At 40.1% G+C, this 17,851-nt stretch overlaps 1 protein-coding gene across 17 annotated transcripts in view; it reads right to left on the bottom strand.

The window, feature by feature from the left end:
* Nucleotides 1-17,851, bottom strand: part of ROBO2 (roundabout guidance receptor 2) — a 620,357-nt gene that overhangs the window by 437,192 nt on the left and 165,314 nt on the right. The window lies entirely within an intron of this gene.

Genomic DNA, 17,851 nt, shown 5'->3' with positions numbered 1-17,851 from the left:
TATTCATTCATATTCTGCCTTTCATCAGTTCTGGTCATGAACAGACAGTGTGGGCTCCTGTCATGGATTAAATTTATGCTCTTGTGCTATGGAAAAACTGGTTATGAAACTCTTCATCTTACTAGTGTTAAACTCAGCCCTCTCAGAAAAGCCCCACACAAGGCCTATGCACCACTTAAATTCCACTTGAGCTCTCAAAACAGTATTCAAGTGGGACTGAAGTGCTATGCAGTGCTAGTGCAATCTCTGCAGAAGATGAATTTTACACAGTGGAAAGGACATCAGGACTACAGCATACATGATAGCCAAAAGATTTTCAAAAGTGACTAGTGATTTGAAGTGGGCGTCCATTTTTGGTCCCAACTTGAGACACTTTAAAAGGGCCTGATTTTCAGAAAATGCTGACAATCCACCCAAGTCAAACAGCTAAAAATAGCAGCACCCAAAAATCACTAGTCACTTTTGAAAATCTTGGCCACGATGTATGCTGTAGTCCTGATGTCCTTTCCACTGTGTAAAATCCGCCCTCTGCAGAGACTACACTAGGACTGCATAGTACTTGAGCACTTAGCCTGCATATATTGGTTTACAACTTGCAACTTATATTAAATGTACTCTATTTTTCTCTGGAGTTTTAAAATGAGATTGGCTTCAAAACAGCTCTGATCCCTTGATGAGGCAGCTACTGAAGGAAACAGTGGTGAACTCAACGGCAAAAAGAAGGAATAGCTCTTATATGGATGAATAACTAGTTTAGGCCAGGTCTATGCTACAAACGTATGTTGATATAACTACATTGCTTGGGGTGTGTGAAAAAACAGTTATACTGACCTAACCCCCAGTGTAGACAGCACTATGTCGACAGGAAAGCTTCTGGTGCAACTGCACTGCTGAAGCTTTTTTAAGTGTAAACCTGCCCTTAGCAAATGCAATATTTTTGCTGTCACTGTTAAAATACATAGGACTAAATTCTCTCCTGCATGTCACATCTCACTTCTTGTATTACTGCCATGACCCCATACCAGGGAGGGGTCTTAGAAACAGGTCTTAGATCTAGCACGTTTATTCTAGCAGTGAGTTCCCCTATGGATCATGGCCCATTTGAGCCACCTGATTGATACCAAGGGCCACAACTGATTTGAAAATCTCACCCACACTTGGGATAGAAACTAATCCATAAATGTAATAATTTAGCTCTTTCCTTGCAAGATGGCCAGTCTTTTTATTTTATATTATTTTCCTGATGCTACTAAATAAGAATGGTTATTAAAAAAAAAACACCCCATTTTGAATTAAAAAGTCTTTAACCAAAGGCAACTTATATGAATGAAGATACATTACTCACTTTTGTAGTAGACACAGAATTTGTCCCAGTTGCTCCAGTAGCAGTCGTCTCATTGCTACCCACGCCTTTGTCTTTTCTCACCTTGACTATTTTAGCACAGTCTCCACTGGGATGTCAACAAATCAGCTCCAACAGTTGCACTATGTGCACAGGTGAGAATTCACAAACATATGCCCACCTAGCATTCTCCACTGAGGCATAGATGACTGCACAAGGTACAAGTGGGGGAATCAGTCCCTAGCCATTATTCCTGGGGGAATTGTGCGCCACTGCGTGTGCGCAGAGTGCCCCCCCCCCCAGATTTCTTGCTACCTGCAGAAAAATGACTTTTTGACAGGAAAGCATAGGGAAACTGCAAGAGCGGTCATGCACCCCTCCCTGACAGCTCAGGTATGCCATTTCAGGCACCTGGAGCAGTCAACGGAGAGGTAACTCACTGCAGGGCTGGGGACACCCCCACTGGTGGCTCCTACCCTGTGCTGGGATCAGCTGCTATTCCTGGCTGAGCTGGAGATGGAAGAGAATGGGGCTTCCTCTTCCCCTACAAGGAGTGGCTGGGGCTGTCTCAGACCCACTCCCAGAAACCTGGCGGCTGCAGGAAGCTCAGCATCCTCCCCTGCTTCCTGCCCCATCACTCCTCAGCCACAGGGGAGGGGTCACTGTACGAGGAGATGCTCCCCCATCTGCCCAACCCCTGTGCATCTGGATGACCCATACCTGCCCCACCCCACTGAACCTCAACCTCTGTATCTGGAGTCCCCCTGAAACCAGACCCCGACCTCTGCACCCAGACCACCTCCCACTGAGCTCCCTGCACTCAAACCCCAACCTTGATGAGCCCCACCTCCTGCACCACCAACTAGCTGCACCAAGACCCCCACTAGCCAAGCCTCACTCCCCCAGCACCCAGACCTCCCTGCTGAGACCTACCCACACCCAGACCCCCACACTGAGCTTCAACCACCTTCAGCTGGAAGCCCCTGTATAGTCCCATTTCTCCTGCACCTGGACCCCACCCTCATGAGCCTCTGTGCATCCAGATGCCCCCCACACCTAGATTCCCCACTGAGCTGCCTGCACCCAGATTGTCCCACACAGAATCCTCTCACCCCATACCTGGATCCCCCCCACACTGAGCCCCTTGAAACTTGGATCCTGCCTGGTTGACCCTGCCTGCCCCACACCTAATGCACCTGGCACAGAGGGGCAGGAACCCAGGGCATTTCTGGGGAAGGCCCAGCCCTTGTGCTGTGTCAGGGTCAGGTGCAGCATCACCACTGACTCTGTGTCCCGAGGGAGGAGAGGGACTGCAGGGTGATCTCCTACCTTCATGCAGCCAGTAGCCTATGGCTCCCCAATGCCATGCTGGAGCCTCCACATTTATTTATTGACAAATAAAACTTGCAACATTTTAAAATATTGTGTGCAGAGCTTTTAATTTTTCTGCACATCATTTTTAAATTTTTGGTGCAAAATTCCCTCAATAGGGTCACCATGTATCCATGTACTGAGTGTTATGATTTCTTATGTAAGGATTAATTTTTTCAGAAGCAGTGCTTACCTACAATAGGTATCTGAACATCTCAAAATGTAATTAAGAACATCAGCTATGACATGTTTGCTGACACAATAGAAAATTATTACATCCCGTCACACATTGTGCTAGGAATAGCTTCACTGCATTAGAAGCTTTTGTTCTTCTATTATAAACACACAGCAATAGAATACAACATGATTTCACATTACTTTTTTAATATGTTGTACATAAATAGGCTTGCTGAAAACCAAACAGTAATAACAACATGCTGATGATATTGAGATGGAAAAGGCAATGATACTGTAGTTCTTTATGTTTCAGTTTCCTCAGTGGTAAGCTTGCTAGGAGTCTGAATAGCCACATTTTGAGGCAATCTGCAGCAAATGCGGCATGTCTTTTGCACAGCTAGAAGGAAATGTGCCATTTCCTCTAGTGTCACTGTCCATAACACAAGTAACAGCATATTTCTCAGCCTACACCCCACAGAAAGGAAAAAATACTTCCTCTAACACTGAAAATTATGAAGTTGGTTTAAGACCATATGAGGCTACAGCTGCTGGCATGAGGTCCTGGCACACCCCCACCTTCATGCCCAGAGATCTGGTTAATTAGGCTACCTAGATATTAGAATTTCTCTTCTGGAAGGGCAGTTTCAGCTGGACACTGTATGGTATGTCCTTGAGTCTTTATACCATTCACAGTTGAGGGCTGGGGGAGAGAATTCAGCTCAAAGGAAGAACATATTGGTTCTGGTGCACACGCTCTGACTATTGTGCCACAGGCCAAAAAAGGTGAACCCTTGGCACTTTCCTTCTTGTAAGAAAATCATATTTTCCTCATGTCAACATTTTTTGGTATTTCTATTTGGAGGAAAAACGTCCTTGCTGTGAAGATAAAGCTGATTCTGTCTTTTAAAATGTGAAAGATTGGGCCAGTGGATATGCTAGTGCAGAATTTGATTCATATGGCTGAGGAGGGAGAACATTTCCTTCTCCTTCCCCCCAAATTTCCAAGGCTGCCAATGTATAAATCAGCCAAAGGACAGCTCAGAGCCTGAGGTCACCCTAAGTTGTGCCATCTCACCAGAAGGGATTGACAGAGTACAGACCACGCTAGTCATGGCACTTCCACCCCAACCAGGGAGTGGGGAGGGGGTATCATAGAGTTTCATGACATCTTTACAGTACTTGGGGATTTCCTGCATGCCAGGCCAACTCCTGCTGCCCTTTCAAAGCTAAATGTAAGTCCCTTCTGAATCACCGGACAACACACAGGAGATTTAGCAGGGCTAAGGATCTAGCCCATTGTTCGTAGGAGAATAAGAGAGAAGCTTAAATGTCGTGAATGATGTACTAGGCTATAGCGGATTTTATTTATGAAAACCAAAATAAATATAACATATGCAATTGACATACACATTAAATGCAAATCTCTTCAAAGTGTAAAATTAATATTCAAAATTGTGGGTACTTTAGTCATCAGGTCGTTTCCTTCCATTGTTTCAAGTGCCATCATCTACACTGATGCTGTTATGGGCCCCATACTTGGGCACATGCTTAACTTTAAGTATGTGAGTGTAGTCCCTAACCAATTTTGATGGGACAACTTATGTCCCTAAAGTAAAGCATGTGCTTAAGGGCCTTGCTGAACTGGAGCCATAACATGGTACTTCTCTCAGTCAGATTATAAGTGTGCTGGTAGTAGGTGAGAGAATTAAATCATCATCCTAAAATTAGGTTTTAAATTTCCACTGTCACGAGGTCACAAAAGTTTCAGAAACATTTCCTTTCTCATCATGTGTGTAACCAATCACACTTTGTGACATCCATTTCCAAAGCTCAAGCAAGGACCAAATGAATCTTCGGTCAAATAATTATACCAGGGCTGAATTCTTTGAGCTGCTTAGTGTTTTTTGAGAGATGCAGAACACCTTCAACTCTCATCACCTATAGGAGCACTTATATGATCATGTCTGAAGAATCCATCCTGATCAACTGCATTTCACTTGTAATTAAATCAAAATAAAGAACTCCATTACACATTCTGACACTCTATACCTCGGAGGGAGCACCCTGCAATCCCCATATTCATTGTTTATATATAATTGAGATATTTCATATAAAGCATGCCATGTGAGGTATCAAGGGAAAGGTTCTGATCTGCTGAAAGCCATGGTTCTATCTAAATATGTATATTATTAGTGCATATGAAGTATGAGTTTGTGTTGTATGGTTGTCACTAACACATGCTCTGAGTCAGGGAATTGCCCAGATATTAGATCCCTAGATCCAAGGACAAGGAAGCTAACCAGTGCCCAGGCGGGTGTCGAACAACCATTAACAGCCATTGTCCAGCAAGGGAGCTACAATGTAATGACTCAGTTGCACAAGGACATGCCAGGGGAATTGTTCAGCCTTGCTTGGTGACTCAGCAATGCCCACCAGACATGCCTGGATGTGTGTTCTCCAAGCACATGGACTAAGGGTATAAAACAGAACATAGTGGCCCCATGCTTTGCCTTCCTCCTCCCCCCCCCCCCCACTTATGCTGCAAAGGAGACTAGCCCAGGTTTCAAGGGTGAAATCTGTTTAGTACGAACTGTAACATCTAGTGGGGTGAGAAAACTGCTTGATCTAAATACTGCCTAGTGACTTACAGGTTTAAGATTTAGATTGTGTGCTTATTTTGTTTTCTTTGGTAACTGACTTTTTGCCTATCACTTGAAATCTATCTTTTGTAATCAATAATCTTGTTTTACTGTTTATCATTACCAGCGAGTTTGCCTGAAGAGCTTGATAAATCTGCTCAGGTTAACAAAGGTTCGTGTATATCCACTTTCCATTGACGAAGTGATGAATAAATTAATAAACTTGCATTGCTCAAGAAAGAGTCTTGAACAGTGCAAGATGGTATATTCCTGAGGTACAGTGCTGGGAGCTATAGGGGATTTAGCTGGTGTCTTTCTCTGTGTGATTCCTGAGTGGCTCTGGGTGCATTTGTGCAAGCTAGCTGAGCAAGGGGCTCCACATGTGGTTGTGCTGAGCGATGATAGCTCCTGGAGGGGTTTGCTGCTTGTCACTAGCAAATCATTGTGAAACACAGCCCAGGCTGGAGAGTTTAGGGGCACAGCAGTCCCACAGTCCGAGACTACACATCCAGGGATCCCATCATACACACCACCTTAAATCCTAAAATGGGATAAGCTCAAAACAGGTGTTCTGTAATTGCCTACATTATTCAAAACACCATGAGGAGAGACACTTTACTTTTTTAGGATGAAAAATGTTCAACTAACCTTTCTTGAGACTATTTTTACTTCTTCTAAAGGATGGTAAGGGCAGCCACACATTAGCAGATAATCTATTTTTTTTTTAACTGTATTATCCTTCCCTGAAGTTCCACTGGAAAATTTGCTACAAACCATCTAGCATACCTCTAGTAAGATGGACATGTAATCAACTGCAGCAAATTGGTATAAAGTACTGTGAAGCAGAAGTGCTGTACACTGCAGAAAAATGCGTTGATTCCAGTTCACTATATGCAGTCAAAACTAGGGCAAAAATCCTGATGATCAGTAATTTCGCAGTTGGCTGACTTCTCTCCTCTTTGATATTATTTGTAAAATCTTTCCTTGGCCTCTAAATGTTTGAGTGAAATAATGTTTCATTCATTTACTTGTGTATAAGAGAAATTAAAGAAGCTGACTTTACTGAAGATGCTAAATAGACAAGAAACACATATAATATCTGAATTAAATTACTGAGAAATCATAAGCATTTTTAAAAATACGCACACAGGAATTTACAATTCTATATCGTGATAAACTAGAAGTGAAAACTAAGAGAATGACTTAAACAATTTGTGCAGAATGAGGATACCCATTGTGCAGGACTGACAATATTTATGAACTATGCCCATGAATACAAAATCAAATAATGTTTTTTCTTACTAAATTGGGGAAACTTATATATGGTTTATCTAAATATTTAATATGCAAACAATATGTATTTAATCAAAATACACTGGGATTTTGAAAAGAAATGTAGTTTAGAAATTTAAGGGAAATTCCTTCCTTTTGGAGTTACATTTGGGTAAGAATGGCCCTTAATTGGTGGATTAGAAAGACCCTGGAGAGTAAGGTTTCAATTCAGAAAAGTACAGTTGCATGTGCTTAACTTGAAACATGCGAGTAGTCCTTCCAACTTCGAGTCATTGCATTGAACTGTGTCTTCCTGAATATGGTTCATAAATATAATCAATCTACACAATGAGTATTCTGCACAATTTGAAATCTATGCAATATGAGAAAAGGAGGATCCACCGATGACAAAAACAACCTGCAAGTTGAACTCATGATTTTTAAGGGGCCTGGATGGATCAAGGCTTAAAAGGAGCAACAGCCTCAGACACTGAAAATTCATCATCAGACAGCTGCATCAACCACCAATTCAAAATGCCTTGTTTCCTGAATGCAAATTCTCTTTAGAAGAATCCCAGAGGAACAAGAATCTCAAAATGGGAGGGGCTCCTGCAGCAATATGAACTCTCTGAAAGCCGGCACACCAACAATGAAAAATTTCTTGAAAAAATGATCTCTCCCAGCAATGTTAATTCCTCAAGGGGGAGCCTCCAGTGATATGAACTTTTAGAAAACGCTCATGCTCAGCAATGTGGAAAAAAAGAAGAAAAGAACAGTGGAAAGCAACATTGGAAGGTTGCTGAAGACCAAGATAAGCCTGCATCTATAATTTCACTTTAGGCAGTGATTTACTCAGATCTTCACTCTTTACCATCGACTGGACTTATTACATATAAAGGAATCATAACCATCCAAAGGCAAGCACTGTACAAAGGCATCAAGTCAAGCACTTCATTTGTCTTACTTGCTCACAAAAGAAGTGAAGTCCTTAGATAAATAGATAAATAAGTGGCTAAACAGAAAGACAGAGAGACAGGCAGATGAATTAGACAGGCAGACAAAGATTTTTGCACAGGGAATTCTTTTCTCTTTGTAAGTGAATCATTTAGTATGATCTTGACTTGACAGGACATTTCCAAATTTACTGGGTTTTTTTTCTTGGGTTTTTTTTTTTAAGGTACTGCAAAAGCATCCAGAAAAAACATAATCATAAAAAGACAGAAGACTCTCTCATAACAGCATTTGACTTAATAATAGCTATAATCACATGACATGCTTTCAAAGGAAAACATCACATTCCCATACAAAGCCAAGCAGTGCCTGAAGGGATCTGCCCACATGTCTGGCGCTTTCCTATTAGTACCCCACAGCTATCCAAGTAAGCTGCCAGCAAAGGCTCTAACTATATATGATTAGTTTCAGGCCTTCATTTTTAGCGAGTCATCACCCTCTTAACAGCAGATGATGCCCCCTAGTTGGAATCAATGCGAGTGGACCAGCTCACAATAGGCTGGATTAATGATGAAAAATGTGTAGTCAGCCTGGAGGCCTTTGGACATTTATCACCCAATAGGTCTGCCAATTGGTGGGCTGCCCCCTGACTCATCAGGACAATACCTACTCTGCCTTAAAGAGACAGCACACTCTCACTCTTTAGGATTTTGACTTAATGAGACCTGGGTGAGAGAGGTAACATAACACAACATACTAGATTTGTATTATACATTTAAATACATTTTGAAATGTAATTTCCTCCCAGTCTCTTTTGCAATGCTAATGCAGTGCTGAGTGGATTTTAGCTAATTCAGTTATATTTAAGATGAGGTAAGGTTGCTAAGGGTGAATATTTCTCCTAAATTCTTCTGAACTGTAAAACATCCTTATGTAAATTGTTTGTTAAAAGATTGACTGTTTCTTATTCAACTGTAAAATCAGAGAACAAATGATGTGTGGTATTGTCTTGGAAAAATTCTCTTTGCCAATTCATCGAGGGGAAGTAACTTTCTGACAGGCAAGTGAAATCTCATCAGGGTTTCATCATCATCACCACCACCAGAATAAGTGAGCAAGTAGATTTTGTGTTTGGGATCATAAATATTCATGTTAATTTGCATACCAAAGATAGGATCTTATTACAATAATAGACTGTCCATCATATTTTAGAAATACTTATTCCTAAACTTTTGACGATACTAAGGGAAAATTGTTCAGTGTTCTCCTTGGGGATTTAGTAACATGAAGTCGCATTAACATTAAGTCACGTGAGTCCCCACCATATGACTGCCTCATAAGTTATTCTTTCAGTTATCAGTTGAAGTGAAGAGGATGTGAAGTGCAATGAGATTTATAAAACAGGTCAGTACAAACAAATACAGGTTCTAGCAAAACAAAAGTATGCTACTCAGTAAGATAATATAACAGAGAAATGAAGCATTGTCAAAGGTCTACTTCTCTGAATTGGGGTGTCAAGCTGAAGTTGTTCATACAGAGTATGTCTACATCACAAATGAAGGTATAATTTTGTAGGGCAGGTACAATCTCACTAGCATGGGTAACAATAGTAGACTTGGTAGCATGAGCTTCAGTATTGGCTAGCTGCCATAATAGAAGCTGCCACAGAGCATGGGTACATGTCCAGTTTGCTAGCCCAGGCCAAAGTCTGTGCCACCATGTCTTCGCTACCATTGTTACCAATTACTCCTTCATTTGCAATGTAGTCATATCCTATGTGAGCAACTTGAGCTTGACACCCCAATTCAGACAAATAAGTACATGCTTAACGTTAAGCCTCTCTTGAAGTTAAGCATGTTTTTTGTGTGTTCTTCTGAATAGAATGGATTTAGGTGTATGTTTCAGTGCTTTCCTGAATTAAGGCATGTTACCTCACTACCCATTCTACCCATTCTAAGTTCTCTCAAACTTCAAAGCATTTTGCTGTCAAACAAACAAAACAGACTCATTATTAAAATTAACAAACTTGCTCAAGGCTCATCTTTATAATGAATTAAAGGTTCTGGCCTGCATTAGGAAAGTGCCTGCTTAACCATGAGGGATCTCTTCTAAACTCATAACTTTAAGCCAATGTGAAGCCTTAGGAAAACAAACCAAGGTTTCTTTATAAAAAAAAGTACTAACCATTCAAAATGCCTTTTTGGGGAGTGGGTGGGAAAAGGAAAACAAATCATCTCAATGGGTTTTTTAATGAAGAATGTATGTTTAAAGTTATAGGAAATCCTTTATATTAAATATGAAATGTCCGTAATCTTGCCTTCCATGGCCAGCAAATTTGATTAAGTACTTTTGTTTGGCAAATGTCATAAAGACGTCTAATTAAATTTTGATACAACAAATACATAAATCATAAATTCAGTTTCAAATTGCTAATCATGCTTATTAAAAAGTGACTCAGAAGATTAGTGACATTATTATATTACAAAACAGTTCAGTCAACTTAACAGCTTAAAAATCTTAACAGGTACCTTAAACTTTTTCCACAATTCACAACTTTTTCACAAATCTATGAATTCCATTTTAATACAAAAATGAGACATAACCCTTATTTAGGGTTAAATAGTGGCTTTATCAGAAGCTGAGCAAGAAGCAGCACATGGTTGAGCTGCCACAGATTCAGACCAGAGACCCACCTCAACAGCTGTTCTTTGTATGCATAGCCCCAGAGTGGGGTGTAAGTGGTGTGGAAGCAATTGTGTGGACTTGCCATGCTTCTATCTCAAACTGGCATCTCTTTTGTCAGACTGTATTATGTAAAAAAAAATATTCCTCATGTGCACATCAGTGCTACTATATACTGGCCTTTTTTTTTTTGTTCAACTCTGTCGCTTGAATGAAGCATCATCCTGAACATGTTTTTCCTCAACTATCATAGTTAGTCTATAAATCAGTTCTTTATGATACATATTGTGTTAAAACGCTGACGGGCAAGTACTTTTATTAAAAAAGAAACCATAATCTGTTGGCTGAGAAAGTCAGGGCCATTTGGTCTCTTCTGTCCAATCTTTGCCATTAATTCACACTGCACACATTTGTTAACTGACAAATCTTAAACAGTATTTTGCTAAACTCTTTCATAATTTGTTCAACAACATGCAGTTTATGTTTTGCTTAGTTTTGGAGATCATAGAAAGAAAGAAAGAAAGAAAGAAAGAAAGAAAGAAAGAAAGAAAGAAAGAAAGAAAGAAAGAAAGAAAGAAAAACTATTCATTAACGACTATGCCATGTATCATCAGGCCATTGCTTTATATTAAGGGGAAAATATTAGTTATAACTTACGCTCTCTGTGTTAGCACATTTTTACAAGTCATCCTCATTGATATCCCAATGTGAAGAATTTATAGGTCTGCTATAAAATTTTATTGCAAGAAATAAGGATTCTCAAATAAACCAAGATGCATTTTCTGTCTTAAAAGCTCAGCAATTAATTCGCAGGGACTTGTTCATGCATAGTGTTTTTTCCGTACTAGAAGAGATATCAGTTACTACTTGGGTCTTGGGATATTTTTCTGAGTAAAGGAAATGGTCTGAAATGTGGAACAGTAATACATTTCCCTATGTGGTCTTTAGTTAGAGGTGTGATTTAATTCTGATTATTTTTATTAAACTTTTTTTAAAATTTTCTTTGCCTTACTGGTCAATGACAAGAGAAACATCTCCATAAGAATAATTTCAATCGCAAGGTACAATTTTCCCTAGATTTTACAAAGGACAACAATTAGTACGGCTAAGTGGAACAGTGGTTTAGTGCATTAGTATTTCATGTCTGGAGACAAGGGTTCATATCTGTACTAGGTCACAAGTTAAAAGAGGTTGGCAATCTCAATTAAATCCATAGTCGATATTTAGCCATGTCATGAAGCAACTGCACAATTAGGCATTTCTGTTCAGGTTGAGACCTAGTACTGAAGCAGGGGGTGGGTTGCAGGTCAGGATTAAGGCATATGAGCTAGGCTGTTTGGAAAAAGTTTACACCACTACCCGTTACAGAAACAAAGTGGGTGAGATAATATCACCTCATCTCTCTAACATCCTGGAACCAACATGGCTATATCAACACTGCACATCACTACCCACTGATATTTATCACCTGCTTTCATGAGGAAACAAAAATATTAAATTTCTACCCAGGAACCCACCCCCACCCTTCCCAAAAAAACCCAACCCATATTAAATTATACTCCAAGTGTGTTTTTTTTCCCTCTGAAAAGTGACTTGTACAAATTGCATCAATGGGGCGCATGTTCAGTATCTTTCAGTTACTTCTTTTTAGGTTCCATGTGTGAAATTCTGTCCCCATTGAAGTCAGTGGTAAATCTCCCATTGAAGTCAATGGGAGTTTTACCACTGACTTCAATGGATTTAAGGTTTCACTCTGTATGTACAATATGTAATCTCTAAGGTAACTCATTCCAAATTTCCATCTCAAATTTGCTTTGTTTACAAGTAAAAGATGTTTTCCTTCCTCACTGCCAGCCCTGAAAACTCGTCTGGGGATCTGAACGTCAAGCTGTGTTCCCCACAGCTTAACCAACCATTGCATTCTAACCCACCTAAGGTATGTTATAGCAGCTAGGTTCAGCTGAGATGTACACTTCAGAGTAAAGATTCTGTAACTGGAAATTATAATGGTTGTCACTAAGACACCAACATTTGTCTATAGTTCCTAAACAGAGATCTAATATATTGCAATTATATCCAGGATAGGAAATATATATTACACAATAGGAAATAAATGTAACATCTGAGATACTTCTTAGTGGCAGCCATTGTCAAATTTTTTAATGAAAATCACTACAGTTAACAGATGTTTTTGTTGATGTATGAGTCAAATAGGAATCAGATTAATCTCTTATAGATATACTGGTTCTACAATCCAGAATTAGTAACACTTATTTTTATCAATACAGTAAGATACAGTATATATGTAAAACATATAAAGAGCAAAATTTTGGTTAATAGTTTGCCATTTTTACATAGGTACATTCTTGACCTTTCCTTCCTCAAATTTAAATGTAGAGTTAGAAAAATGATTTAATTAAGCAAATTTGTAAATCGGACTGGGAAAACAGTTTAAAACAATCTTTAAACAAATCCTGTTCAAACACGCCTGAACAGAACCTGGACCAGAGTCTTAACAGAAGGAGAAACCTAGTGCAGCCCTAACTTGTGCTGACTTTTCTATTACATGCTATGCTTGTTTCCAATGTTTCATATATAGGTAGCTTCCCGCGACTCCTCCCATATGATACACTCTCATTTATGTTTATCTATGTTCTGCATGATGCCATTTTTTTCTGTTGTAAATTGCAATGCTAAAATGACAAGTAGGAAGCTTTGGCCTTGGGCTGAACTTTGGAGGCTGAATGTGTAGCAATCTGCTACCCTTCTTCCTGGTTCTGTGGCTTATGGGTCACATGAACATATGGCTGGTGAGCGAGGAAGATCACTATAGACACACACGTTTAGGAAATAAGACCTAGCCATAAAATCAAGGTTTAAGTCCACATTTCTCAAAAGTTTGGTGATATTCAGAGGGTGTTTTCATTCAGCACTATGACAGAGGATTTGCGGTCTGTCAATAATTTGTTTTATGGTAAGAATTAACAGACTTTAAAAAAAAATGTGACTGGGTGTTTTCAGCTGGTGAGCATGAATTATCTCCTATAGAGAAGTGCAATGGGATATGGGTCAAAAATTGACCATAACACTAAGGCCATGTCTACCCTATCACTTATGTCTGCAAAACTTAGGTTGCTCGGGGGTATGAAAAAACCCACCCCCCGAGCAACACAAGTTTCATTGGCATAAGTAGTAGTGTGCATAGTGCCATGTTGGTGGGAAAAGTTGTGTGGTTCAGTTGTCAGTGTGTATATTTAGAATATCAGGGTTGGAAGGGACCTCAGGAGGTCATCTAGTCCAACCCCCTGCTCAAAGCAGGACCAATCCCTAGACAGATTTTTGCCCCTGATCCCTAAATGGCCCCCTCAAGGATTGAATTTACAACCCTGGATTTAGCAGGCCAATGTTCAAACCACTGAGCTATCCCTCCCCCATTCAGTTGTCAGTGTAGATGAAGGCTAACATCCTGGGACTGACATGGCACAACACTGCATACAGCAAGAGCTGAACAGACAGTCAGGAGAGGCATATCTGAACATACACACTGATTAAGGGACTTGAAAAGTAAGTCCTGGGCACAGAAAAGTGGGAGCGAAGGGATAATATAGACAGCATAAGATGCTGACATTCCAGAAGAGCATTCTGAGAGAGAATATTCCTTTCAAGGGATATAAGCTATTTGCTAATCTGCTTTCTGTATCTAAACAAATAATGCCTTGTTTAACTTAGCATATCAGTAATGTGACTTTAGATATATTACAAAAACACTTTTTTTTAATTCCACTGTCTTTGTTTTAAATAAATCTTGTTTAAATTAAGTTTACTGCTTTATGAATAATTCCATGCTGACATCCCCAAGGAGGAGAAAACCCTGAACCTCAAAGGACAGGTGCTGATAAATTTATATGACCATCCTCAGTGTCCGTCAAGGGGCATGGACACAAGTGTGTCTTCCAGTGAACTGTGTTACCAAATGTAGTGGTACAAGTAGATTTGTTATGATGATTTTATTCAGAGTTTCCCAATATTTAAAGGATAAAGGAGTCTGTGACCAGGATTTGGGCCCGTCTCTATACACAATACAGACACGCACATAATATCATATGATGTTTAAATTTTTTTAATATAATTTCACATTTAAAATGGGATCTTCATTCATAACTAAACTTTATTCTCTACTTTTTGGAAGGGATTGAAAAGTTTCTCTAATTAACTTTAGCCTAGCACAGTAAAAGACCTGTCATTGTTCACAATAAAACTCATCTTTCCAGTATTATTAATATATTTTCTCTGAGAAGAGCAAGTATTGTTCTTTGCCAACAAGTATCATTCATCTCTAGCAAGAGCCACCTTAAAGCTTTCAGACATCATGCAGGAGGATTTCTGCTGCCTGAAAGAATAGCATGACAAAATGATTGGCCTGTTGCCTGCTTTATAGTCTCCTACACTACTTCAGGATATCCTTCTTGTATATGCTCCCACATACCTCATCCACCCCTGCAGCACAAGGACTGCATAACAGCTTGATACATATGTGCCAATCACAGAGGAAAGGCAGCTAACTGTTATTTCTGTTTCTTTTCTATTATCCTTTCTGATGGGTTTAAAAAGATCAAAGGCAAGAGGAAGTCCAGCAACAAGCCCTTCCCTACCCAGATTTTGCTCACAATGGAATTGTGTGTACTACAATGAATTTCACTGTGTGTATCAGCTGCTGGTCTAATAGGAATTATGACATTTGGTCTGAAAAGAAAATAGGATTCTTTCTTAAGAGTTGAATCGAGAGATAAAAGCTAAAAGGAGGCTACTAGGTCGGGTTTTGTATACTTTGCTCTCAGAGCTATTATCCTGGTCTTGAGAAATTTCTGGTTGAATAGACTAGAAATCACAGCTTTTTGCTTTAAGTGAAGCATTGTATGGTTAGACACTAACTACTTAATGTGTTACTCCACATGCTACAGACATATCATAAGGCAGCCATCAGAGATGTACGGTAAGCCCGTTTCCCATATTATAAGATTTTTCACTATATTTCACTTAATACTATAAAAAACACAACTGCCAAATCAGTCTCCCAGCAGAGGCAACCTTAGCATTCACTGTATTTGCCTAAATATGTTAGGAAATGCACCATCCTATCCATTTGCAAGCACAGAAGATTTACAAATACATGTCAAAGCAGCTTCCTCATGGACACTTTGCTATGTATGCTGTGATTTTAGTCATGACAATATCTGGGAAAAATCAGTAGGCAGGACATAGGACATCTAGTTTTAGATGCTAAGCACATGTTTTATACCCACAATAATCTTATGTTTTAATACTGTAGTCACCATGCCAGAGCCAACTTTGAAAGACACTGTCAGGATTCCATTCCTTCCCCACTCTGAACTCTAGGGTACAGATGTGGGGACCCGCATGAAAGCCCCCTAAGCTTATTTCTACCTGGTACACTGCCACCACCAAGTGCTTTTACAAGAAACAGGGAAAGGACCACTTGGAGTTCCTCTTCCCCCAAAATATCCCCCCAAGCCCTTACACCCCTTTCCTGGGGAGGCTTGAGAATAATATCCTAACCAATTGGTTACAAAGTGATCAAAGACTCAAACCCCTGGGTCTTTGGACAATGGAAAAATTAGTCAGGTTCTTAAAAGAAGGATTTTATTTAAAAGAAAATATAAAAATCATCTCTGTAAAATCAGGATGGAAAATAACTTTACAGGGTAATCAGATTCAAAGAGCCCAGAGGAACCCCCTCTAGCCTTAGTTTCAAAGTTACAACAAAACAGGGAGAAACTCCCCTCTAGCAAAGGGAAAATTCAAAAGTTGAGAAAACAAAGGTAAATTAACACGCCTTGCCTGGCTATTACTTACAAGTCTGAAATATGAGAGACTTGTTCAGAAAGATTTGGTGAACATGGACTGATGTCTGGCCCCTCTTAGTCCCAAGAGTAAACACCACCAAAAAAAAGAGCACAAACACCCGCCCCCCCAGATTTGAAAATGTCTTGTCCCCTTATTGGTCCTTTGGGTCAGGTGTCAGCCAGGTTACCTGAGCTTCTTAACCCTTTATAGGTAAAAGGAATTTGGTGCCTCTGGCCAGGAGGGATTTTATAGTATACAGGACGGTTGTTACCCTTCCCTTTATAGTTATGACAGACACATTCAGGTTTGTTTTTATTAATTAATTATAATTATTATTCCCTTTTGTGAAGGTTTTGGGAGAGAAAAAGGTATTATGACTCCAAAAACAATCAGAAGATTGTTCACAGGTCCCACCATGAAATTTCGACAGGAGAGGGCTCAGGGCTGGAGCCAAGAGGTTGAAGTGCGGAGGGGGCTCTGAGCTGGAGCAAACAGTTGGGGTGAGTGGTGCAGGCTCCAGGCAGCACTGACCTCATGTGGCAGTTCCTGGCCAATGGGAGCTGCAGTGCCAGTGCTTAGGGTGACACCTATGGGCGGAGGCAGAGCATGGAGCCCCTCCAGCCGCCCCTCCACTTAGGAGTCGGACATGCCAGCCACTTCCTGGGAGCCGCGCAAAGCTGGGCAGGGAGCTGCCAGTCCCACTGCACCACCAACTGGACTTTAAACACGTATTCCAGTGGAAAACCGAACATGTGGCAAACCTATAGCCTCACACTCTGAACCCTGTGAGCCTGAGTCAGCTGATCCAGGCCACAGCTGTGCCATGAGTCCTTTATTGTAGTGTAGACGTACTCTAAAGATGAAATGCTAGGTGCATTTAAATCAAAGGCAAAACTGCTATTGTCTTCATTGGGGTCAGGATAATACAGTAGGCTTTACATAACCTTGATATTATGTCTGAAGCACTCAACCAAAGGCCAGATCATCTAGTCAGGTTGCTTGCATAACACACCAGGATTGCAAGAACAATTTGCACAGTGCGGGTGCTGAGAGACATTGAACCAAACTGTAACCCCTGTATATGATGGAAACCACTTCAAGCCAGGGAGTGCTGCAGCACCCACAGCACTCCTAGTTACTGCACCTATGTAACACAGGCCATAGAATTTCATCCAGTGATTCCTACATCAAGACCATAACTTCTGGTTAAGCTAGTCCTTGCCCACACAAGAAAGTTGTATTAGTTTAATTACAAGCATGATTTTAAAAAGCTCTAGTTAAAATCATTGCAAAAGGCTGTGTTGACACTTACTTCACTTTAAACCAGTTTATTTCAGTTTAGCTTAAGTTGATTAGCAATCAGTTTAGGCTCTATCAACATAAGCTATTCAAACTGAAATAAGAGTGTCCACACAGGGGTTTGCTTGGTATAACTAAAGTTAAATCAGTGCATCATTTTTGCATCGACAAGCCCTTAGTGTATTGGCAAGTTCTTCAAACATGAGAGATGCCTCATTGAAGGGGAAACATAATAATAGAAAATGTGGATATG

The sequence above is a fragment of the Mauremys reevesii genome, linkage group 1, assembly GCF_016161935.1.
Source record: "Mauremys reevesii isolate NIE-2019 linkage group 1, ASM1616193v1, whole genome shotgun sequence".
Classification (NCBI taxonomy): Eukaryota; Metazoa; Chordata; order Testudines; family Geoemydidae; genus Mauremys; species Mauremys reevesii.
The sequence above is the reverse complement of the archived record's forward strand: the minus strand, read 5'-3'. Positions and strand labels throughout refer to the sequence as shown.